The sequence below is a fragment of the Erpetoichthys calabaricus genome, chromosome 2, assembly GCF_900747795.2.
Source record: "Erpetoichthys calabaricus chromosome 2, fErpCal1.3, whole genome shotgun sequence".
Lineage (NCBI taxonomy): Eukaryota > Metazoa > Chordata > Cladistia > Polypteriformes > Polypteridae > Erpetoichthys > Erpetoichthys calabaricus.
In genome coordinates, this window is record NC_041395.2 from 187,567,800 (window position 1) to 187,577,799 (window position 10,000).

Consider the following 10,000-nt stretch of genomic DNA (forward strand, 5'->3'; position numbering starts at 1 on the left):
TTTTTTGGTAAATGTTCATAGTCACTTAGTCTTTTGACCAACAAAAGATTTATGTTTTTAATAAAGGCAGCGCTGGGAAGTAATTTTTCTCCAAGCTTCTAGTTACGCTTCTAGTCCGTTGCATTACTACATGTTATGACTGTCCGAATATGCGTCGAACAAAAGCACACTATGACCATATGTGAAAGGAGGTACATACACTTTCCTGATGAAACACAACCCATTTCTCAAATAGTATTTAAAACCGTGTAGAAACTCCACACGACATATGTGTTTAATCGTGATACGTGCAAATGTGCCAACTTCATTTAAAGAACGTCCGAAGGCATGCAGCTGATATGCGCTTTTAGTGCTTTAAAACCGGCTTAATAGAAACGCAATCACTGCCGTTCTTAAAGTAGAAAGTCAAACTGAGCCCCAGGGTGACAGTTTTGGATGGTATCTTCTACCTATGCCAACCAAACTGGATATTTTGATCATGTGGCATTTCTTAAGATCAGGTGGTTAAATTTTTTTATGTGGTAGTTGACAGATTTTCTCTTTTTTTTTAACTTAAAGTAAGTTACTGCCATCTGCTGTCTGGAGGGTGAAATGCTTTACTATCATCCCAGATGTTGATCTCAGACCGCTTTACTAAATACTTTACTTCCTAGTCTACGTGCGTCTGAGATTTCCCTACGTAATCCACTTAATTAATGGTGAGGGAGGGAGACCTCGGAGTCTGTCCCGACAACATCTGACGCAAGGCAAGAACCAACTCTGTCCCAGGGGCGCCAGTCCATCGCAGGGCATACTACGTCTGTTTGGAATCTGTAGTTAAACGTACACGCCTTTGAAATGGGAAAGAAGTAAAACTGTATAATAAATATTTACCATGTTATCCATAATCGTCTTATTGAAGAAAATTGTTAAAAGATGGGGTTTTATTTGTGCCCCAGTTATAGTGTTTTTAATTCCATCATGTACATTTATAACATGAAAGTAGACCTTCCTTAAGGAAAATCATTTTGGAATTGATTTTAAATTTTCATATACCTAATTAAACAACATAACCTGGTGTTAGTCATTGTGACTACTAATTTATAAAGTTTAAAATTGAATTAAATTGACCAGAAAAATATTGGATCCAATTAATTATGACCTGTTTTCCTAAGTGGTACTGTACTGTTCAGCAGAAAGCATACCATTTTCCTAAGTTTCATTAAATAATTAAGAATTTTTTTTAGACTTCATGCATATGCAGTGCTTGAAATGGAACCAAATTACTGGTGGTACATTATTTATGAAGATACAGCAATGTTGAATCACAGAGTGGATACCTATAAAGATTTATATAGAGGTGCTAGTGCTTACTGGCACACTAATAAAACATGCTGGGATAGTGATACTTCCATCACCTGTCATTGAATTGCAACAATGTAAGTTTCCCCTGAGAAGATTGTTGAAAAGTTGCCGGTACTCAATAGTACACTTAGATAAGGTGTCAGTGTGGTACCCTACAACAATATCCATTGCGCATTCTGGGCTTTGGGTCTCCCATGAAGTTTTCACATCAAGATTTCTGAAAAGGTGCCAGTACTCTGTTGAAATTAGAAGAGGTGTCAGTACTGCGAATTGGTGAAAACTGGTCCACTTCAAGTACTATGTATATGTTTAAACATTTCACATATTGAATCTTCTTCAGGAGAACAACAAATTTCTTTAAAAGGAACATTTTCATATACAAAATATAGTTTTACAAAATGTCAAAGAAATAGTTACAAGAAAAGAAAAACAAATTAAAATTAGATAAAAAAATAATAGTGAATAAATAAAAAAAAATCTGTACGCACTTGGCATACAATATATAATAAATAGAAAAGTAGAGTGCTTATATATAGTGTGTTTTTTTTTTTTTTTTAAGTCTTCTAAAGATAAATCTGATGATAAGGTCAGATGGCCAGGGAGAACAGAAACACAAAACCAAAATCCGCATGGGTTTGAAGGCCAAAAGACCATCTAGCCCACTCTAGGCATTCTACATAGCATAAGTGTATTTAAGTCATTCATTGTTGTTTTTTAGGCTTCATCTTAGAAGATTCAATGCAGTGGGTTTCATGGATAGTTAGGGTTTCTGTTTTCATTTTAGCATAACAGGCTGCTGCACAGTATTTGGTCAGGTGGTGGTGCAGCAAAGTGCCACCACAATGAAACCAGAAAAGAAAGCAGGTAAATGTGGACATTAATAGTGATTACAAATACAGTAGATGAAGAATATAATTGTATGCATGTAGAGTCTTTTTGGAGTAGAATTAAAATGTAGCTATGTTTTTTTTGTGTTTTTTTTTTAATGATCCATGGTGTTAGCCTGGCGTATTACTATGTGTTATTTGTATTTTATTTGTTTGTTTAATGATAATTTATAATATTACTTTACCTTGGAAGAAATTAATGTTAATCTTTCTAAAAAAAATTACCAAAATAATCTAATTTTCTTATTACTTTATATTGATTCTTCAAAATCCTTTTCCACATTTAGATAATGATGTCTTTATGACATTTTTCTTTACTACACATAGTAACTGAAAAACAGCTGTGGCTATTATTCTGTCTACCATCATTTGTTGCAGGTTTTTGTGTTAATAAATATTCCAAAACCATCACCTTTTAATTAAAGTTCTTGATGAATTTCTTGTTTATTTCCTAGATTCAATTTTGTAATGTTAGAAATACCCTATGTTGTTTATTCACCGTAACGAGACCTGGGTTCGCTTCCCGGGTCCTCCCTGCGTGAAGTTTGCATGTTCTCCCCGTGTCTGCATGGGTTTCCTCCCACAGTCCAAAGACATGCAGGTTAAATGCATTGGGAATCCTAAATTGTCTCTAGTGTGTGTGTGTGCCTTGCGGTGGGCTGGCACCCTGCCTGGGATTTGTTCCTGCTTTGCGCCCTGTGTTGGCTGGGATTGGCTCCAGCAGACCCCTGTGACCCTGTGTTAGGATATGGCGGGTTGGAGAATGTCTGACTGACTTTCTCGTAATGGCCATTCCCTTCTGAATCAAGAACTTATCCTTTAACTGCTCCTGTTTTAACAATTAACATCATAGTTCCTCCTGTATGTGATGAAGAAAATGGATATAGCTTTAAAATATATTTTGAAAATAAGTAAATAAAAGAAGTGATCAAATCAGTAGAAATATTCTTTTCTTTAGTGTAAAATGCATGTGTCTTTTTCTTAGACAGTAGATAATACAAATTTTGACAGACTGACCTTCCAGAATTTGAGCAGCTCATGTAATTAATTAAAACCAATTACATGCCAGATTCTCCATCTGATTATATGATTAATACAAAAGCTTGCAGCTAAAATGATTCCCCTGGGATTAGGCTTGAAAAACAGTTGTTGTGAGGATATAACTTAAGGCACAGTTGTTAACTGCTTTTTTGTGAATATATGCTCATTAACATTCAACTCCCTTGATATGATTAGCTTTGTGTGCATGATGAGACTTGCTACATATGCAGTATATGTACAGTACAATGATGTATTTCCTTGGGTTACATTTAGGGTTAGATGAGATACCGCACAGTCTGGCTCATTTTGGGTTTGATTTTCTCAAAGTAATGATAGCTAGTGTTGTGTTTAGAACTTTCTCCTGCCTTTTTAACTGACAACAGTAGCTCAAGTCATAACCTTTCTGAGTCTGGGAAAAAAAATATGTATCTGTTTACTGAATATTTCCACATCCCTGCATTTCCTGTAGGTGAAAACCAACAAAGTAGGATATTTAAGATTGCAAATCATGACATTTTTCCATTTTGTGATGGTTTACGAGATATGCAGCTCATTACCAGAGTACATGGTGTCTCATGTTAGAGGTGCATGTGCCCATTCCGTTCAGAATTATCTCCTTTTATTAACTTTCACTAATGGCATTTTTTAAGACAAATATACAATCAATTTTGTAACCTTCTTCTGTAATACTTGTTTCAAAGTAATCCCCAGACTGATGTTACGTTGATTGTTTGACCTCTTTTGTAATTCCTTTTGAATAAAAGCATCTAAGTGTATAAATTTTATTGAAATTTTTATGCATATTCATTTAAAACATTTGGCGAAGGTCTCTGAAAGAATGAAGTACTAATAACTGGTTTAACTAAGCTACTCTATTTTTTTTACCTTAATTTTTTTCTGTATTGTGTGTGGATTCAGACCTTGCTTTCATTTTGCTTTTTTATTTTTTTAAATTATTTGATTTGTCTTTTTTTGTTTTTGTTGTTGTGTTGTTGTTATTTTTTCAGGATGCCATTCCAGGTTGGTCACATGTTGTTGCGATTGTCGTGGCTTTTGACGTCTGCTATCTTTTGGACTAAATATGGTAGTGGTTGATGTGTTCAGTTTCCCTTGGTGGATAAATCTTTTTAAAAAAATAAATATTGAGTCTTTAGTGGTAGTTGGCACTGCAAGAAAAAGTTCTTATTTTCAGATTTTTTTTTGCATGTACTCTATTTTTGTCCTTGACCTTTTGCTATTCTTTTGCCGTTTTTATTTGTGATGTTCAGTATTTTTTTCTCATCCTGGCTCCTGGTCATTTATTTTCTTTTCTAATACTCGCAATAATCCTTGGGTTTCACATACCTTTAGCATATGCTGTATGAAACTACAGTAAACTGCAAAGGCTTTAATATAAACATGTTAAGTGGTGCAAATAAATTTCCCACTAGAAACCATTCTAGCTTGTTATACATGACCGCAGTTAGGTCTTGAAGTAATAACCAAGCTCTTTTTATCAGATTTAGTCAATTTTTATTTTAAAATTCTGCACAATTTAACTTAATAATGTAACTGCTCTTTCAGAATAAAAAAGAAATAAAAGGCTGTTGTTGGTATCAAAGTTATAACATTGTGTGATGTAAGCTCAGAAATAAAAATACAAGGTTTGTAGTTGCTTTGAGAAAATGGAGATATATTCCATTCATTTTTCTGTAATACTCCTCACTGTGGCCCAGAGTGCTATAACAGATTTGCAGCTATAATGTACTGTAAATTGCACTAGTTACATACATAAAAATGCAGATTAGACTAATCTTACAGTAAAATAGAGCAGCTTCAATTTGGTTAATGTAACAGTCCTAACAATATAAATTCATTAACACTATAATTGAGAAATATTGAGTTGATAGCAGAGGAGAGGAAACCATAAATTCCTCCTGATGGCATTCCATGAGAAAATAAATCTTTTTGTGGGGCCAGGGTTGGTTATAATAGACATAGTCACAGCTCTACTGACCTTGGCCAACTAGCCATTCATCCCTTCCTAGGAAGTAGGGCTGTCATTTTAGCTAGAAATTCAGGTTCACATTTTCAGATCAAAAAGGAAAGTAAACTTTCAAATATATTCAAAAATTGCTTAAATGTTATAGGCGCCAGATATATGTTTGTCATGTGTAATCTTGAAATATTTAAATATTTTTTTATTATTCATATTATTACTTTTTTTGCTTGTGGTGTGTCCTTAAATCAGGACCTGCTCATGACTCAAGCAGAATTCTGAAACTTGAAAACACAGGTGACATGATGAAAGAAAAGGAGTAGATTGCAAAAAATATCATTTGTGATTGCTCAAAGATTGTAAACACAATTTAAAAAAAAAACAAAAAAAAACTTTTGGATAATGGGTTAGATATGCTGTGCCAGATTTATTTTAATAATTCTCAGCACAGCATGCCAGCTAAGTGTTGCGGGATAGCATAGGACATTAGTAAACAGACTGGCCTAAACCCAGTTTGGATCCCCTTGTTTTCCTTTTGCAGTTACAACAAATGTAATACAGCCGAGCTTAATATTCTGGGTGCTTCATTTTATTTATTTATTTATTTTTTGTATATACACTGTTATCATGGTATTATTGATATTATTACTTGTTCTCATGGTGCGTTAGTAAAGTATTGAGTGCATATAAATTGTTCACTATTGCTTTAAAGACATGTGAAGACTTAAATGAATGTGATACTTGTAAACACAGCCATTCACAAACATGGATTTCTTAGTGCACAGATAGTGACGAGATGAAAAAGAAAGTAGAGCTGGGAACATCTTGAATTTCCTGTAGTTATCCTAGACAAAATTTCTCATGCTTCTTTTAGCTCTAGGAAGTCCGAAGAAGCGTGACTGCCCATTTCTCTTTTAGTAAACTGAAGCACTCTAAGGTTATATGTTTCACAAGTGGAAAAAGTAAATTATTTTAAAAATGGCTTTATTCATGGTAATTTAGAAAAATTCTGCAAAAATAAGTTTGAGGGTTTATCAAGAAACTAATGTGTTACCAAACAATACAAAGCAAAGTTTTAAAGTAAAGCACAAGAAACTTGGACATTAGTTAAGTTGTGCAGGACATGGCTTTATAGTTTGCACCTTGGGAAACCAGTTCACTGGTACTGTATGGGTGGGACAAGTCAAAGAGTAATATGTGAGACTAAACCAAAATGATTTTCTCTTCCAAAACGCCAAACCCCCCATGTAGCAGCAAAAATTTAATACACGTGATCTGAACATAAATATTTTAAATTTATTTATTTTTTATGCAGTGTATGTTGAGTCACCTCAAACTATGCCTGAAATTTTGTGTCAAACAAGGTGGCTAAATGAGCATTGTTGACACAAAAATGTATTTTGTAATATTAATTCCTTTATAATAATAAAAGCAAGATCATAAATATGGCACTTATTTTTCAGTTTCATTAATGATAAGGGAAACCAGCTTTTGTTTAGTGAGATGAATACTTAACAATTCTGTCTTAAAACAGTGGTAAGTCAATAATCTCAGGTACAGGAGTGAATTGGAAAAGAATCAGAAGCAGAATGAATTTAAAAAATATGTTCTTGGTTCTACTGTAGATCTGCAAGGAGAGCTGTGAGGTAGAAAAAAAAATGTCCTAAAATGCATTGAGAAGGCGTGTGTTTAAGAAACTGAAGGTTGATTGTGAAAGTTATGTGTAAAAACAGATCAGTAAAATATGGCAAAATTGCAGAGTATGTCAATGCAGAAATTAGTGGGAGGTAAAGAAAACAACTGTTCTACATTCACATGTGAATTATTGGCTTTGAATTAGTCATTTTTGTATTACATTCAAATTATCTTATGATAGTGACTTTCAAAATGACAGCCCTGTTTGACATTCTGCAATATTATATATTATATTACAGTATATCTATAGTAATTAATAAAAGGCAAAGCACTCACTGACTCACTGACTGACTGACTGACTGACTCATCACTAATTCTGCAACTTCCCGTGTAGGTGGAAGGCTGAAATTTGGCAGGCTGATTCGTTACAGCTTACTTACAAAAGTTAGGCAGGTTTCATTTCGAAATTCAACGCGTAATGGCCATAACTGGAACCTCTTTTTTCACAATATACTGTAATGGACGGCAGCTCGATGGCCGTGGGAGGAGGAGTTGAGTGTCACGTCATCACGCCTCCCACGTAATCACGTGAAAAGACTGTGAACGCAGTAGGGAGAAATGAAGGAGGAGCCGCAAACAGCGAAGAACAAAAAATTCATTAAACAATTGAGAAGGGAGCGAAACAATAAGAAGCGAGCGAGTAAAGCATACAAGCATCTTCATAAGGGAAAAAAGCACGGTGTAAAACGTAAGTTTAAATTAAGTTTATAGAAACGCTCCTGCTGCGGATTGCAATAACATATTCGCGAGATAAAAGTTTAATTAGAAGACACGAGGTATAAACGAACCCCACGCCGTAGCGCAACGTTAGGGGCTTCACCTCTGGCGCTGACGTTCGAGATTCGATTCCCGAGAGCGGATGCAGTGAGTGTGTATGCCTGATGAGTCCAGAATTAGGGAGAAACACATGTCGCAAACTCTTTGCATTATTTGAAAGTAAACTATTAAAACCATTCTATGATCTGCTTCTCGCAACTGAAAGACGGCACATGGCGGATGTTAGCCGACTTGCTGACCGCAACGTTAGGGGCTTCAAATCTGGCGCCGCAAACAGCGAAGAACAAAAAATTCATTAAACAATTGAGAAGGGAGCGAAACAATAAGAAGCGAGCGAGTGAACCATACAAGCATCTTCATAAGGGAAACAAAGCACGGTGTAAAACGTAAGTTTAAATTAAGTTTATAGAAATGCTCCCGCTGCGGATTGCAATAACATATTCGCGAGATAAAAGAACGCAGTAGGGAGAAATGAAGGAAGAGCCGCAAACCGCGAAGAACAAAAAATTCATTAAACAATTGAGAAGGCAGCGAAACAATAAGAAGCGAGCGAGTGAAGCATACAAACATCTTCATAAGGGAAAAAAGCACGGTGTAAAACGTAAGTTTAAATTAAGTTTATAGAAACGCTCCCGCTGCGGATTGCAATAACATATTCGCGAGATAAAAGTTTAATGAGAAGACACGAGATATAAACGAACCACACGCCGTAGCGTAGCAACGTTAGGGGCTTCACCTCTGGCGCTGACGATAGAGATTCGATTCCCGAGAGGGGATGCAGTGAGTGTGTACGCCTGATGAGCCCAGAATTAGGGAGAAACACATGTCGCATACTCTTTGCATTATTTGAAGGTAAACTATTAAAACCATTCTATGATCTGCTTCTGGGAACAGAAAGAGGGCACGTGGCGGACGTAAGGCGACTTGCTGACAAACCACAAGCGTGACCTGGCAGGTAACCACCCATACAATCAGATTGTGATTCAGAAAACGAATGCCATGAATGTAATTACCACGATCTACATACTGTCAAATAAACGAAACACACGCCGTAGCGCGACAGCTGTGAAAAGGGAGCTTCACAAAAAAACAGATCCTTAACAAATTTTTATTGGTATATTTTCGATCCGTTTAAAAAGGTTTTCTTTTATTCTTAATAAAAAATTAAAAGCAGTACTTCGCCGCAACGAAGAGCGAGAATTTGGCTATATATATCTGCTTCTCGCAATTAAAAGAGGGCACGTAGCGGATGTTAGACGGCTTGATGACCAAGCATAAGCGTTACCTGCCAGGTAACCACCCATACAATCAGATTGTAATTCAGACTAGGAATGCAATGAATGTAATTACCCCAATCTACATACAAGGCGAAAGTCTTGCAACATTCAAAGATGATGGTTTGGGATAAGTACACCATGGAACATAAAAGAGCTTATGAAGCCTTGAACCGAAAAAAGCAAGATCTCAGAGATCGTAAAAAAAAAAAAAAGGAGGTAATGTCGTTTTACTCCCTGTAGATTTTAGTCAAACATTACCAGTTATTCCACGAGGGAGACCAGCAGATGAACTCAACGCGTGTTTAAAATCCATGCTTCTCCCACGGTCGGTTATATGTCGCGTGTTCTCGGGTAGGTACACCAAAAAATGTATACATTTAAGCATGTAATGGGCAAAGAAAAAATGAGGTATACCCGAAGGCACTGCTGTAGTACTCAATGTAACTTTACTTCTTAAATGTTAATGTTTTACTGTTTAATAATTTATACGCTTCTTATATGTTGTTCAAATTCTTTTATCAAAATACCAGTGACAGCGCAATGCACGATAACATGGAGTGAAAACACCATATGCATCCGCCCACGGCCGCCCTTGTGTGCGCAGATAGGAGTTGATTCTACAATAAAATAAAATAAAGATAAAAAGAGTAATACAATCATCACCCATAAAACGGATAGCAGACGTGACGTACTATATGTGTACCAGATTTCAAGTCAATAGGTGAAACGGTTTGCCAGCTACAAGTGATTTAAAATCCTGGACAGACAAACGAATAGCCATGGTAGCAAATTATAGAAGAAGATTTTACTGTTTAATAATTTATATTTATATGAAATGTGCTTCTTATATATTACTTCATATTCTCATATGATAATGATGTTAATGTTGTTTATATTGATTTCTATGTTATTGTAAGTGCATGTATGTGTGTATATGTATGTATGTATGTATATATATATATATATCTATACTAATAAAAGGCAAAGCCCTCACTGACTGA

General features: G+C 35.4%; 1 protein-coding gene across 1 annotated transcript in view; it reads left to right on the plus strand.

Annotated features, from left to right (window-relative positions):
* The window catches only part of pidd1 (p53-induced death domain protein 1), an 81,611-nt gene that overhangs the window by 570 nt on the left and 71,041 nt on the right, over positions 1-10,000 (plus strand). The gene's annotated exons all lie outside the window — the stretch shown is intronic.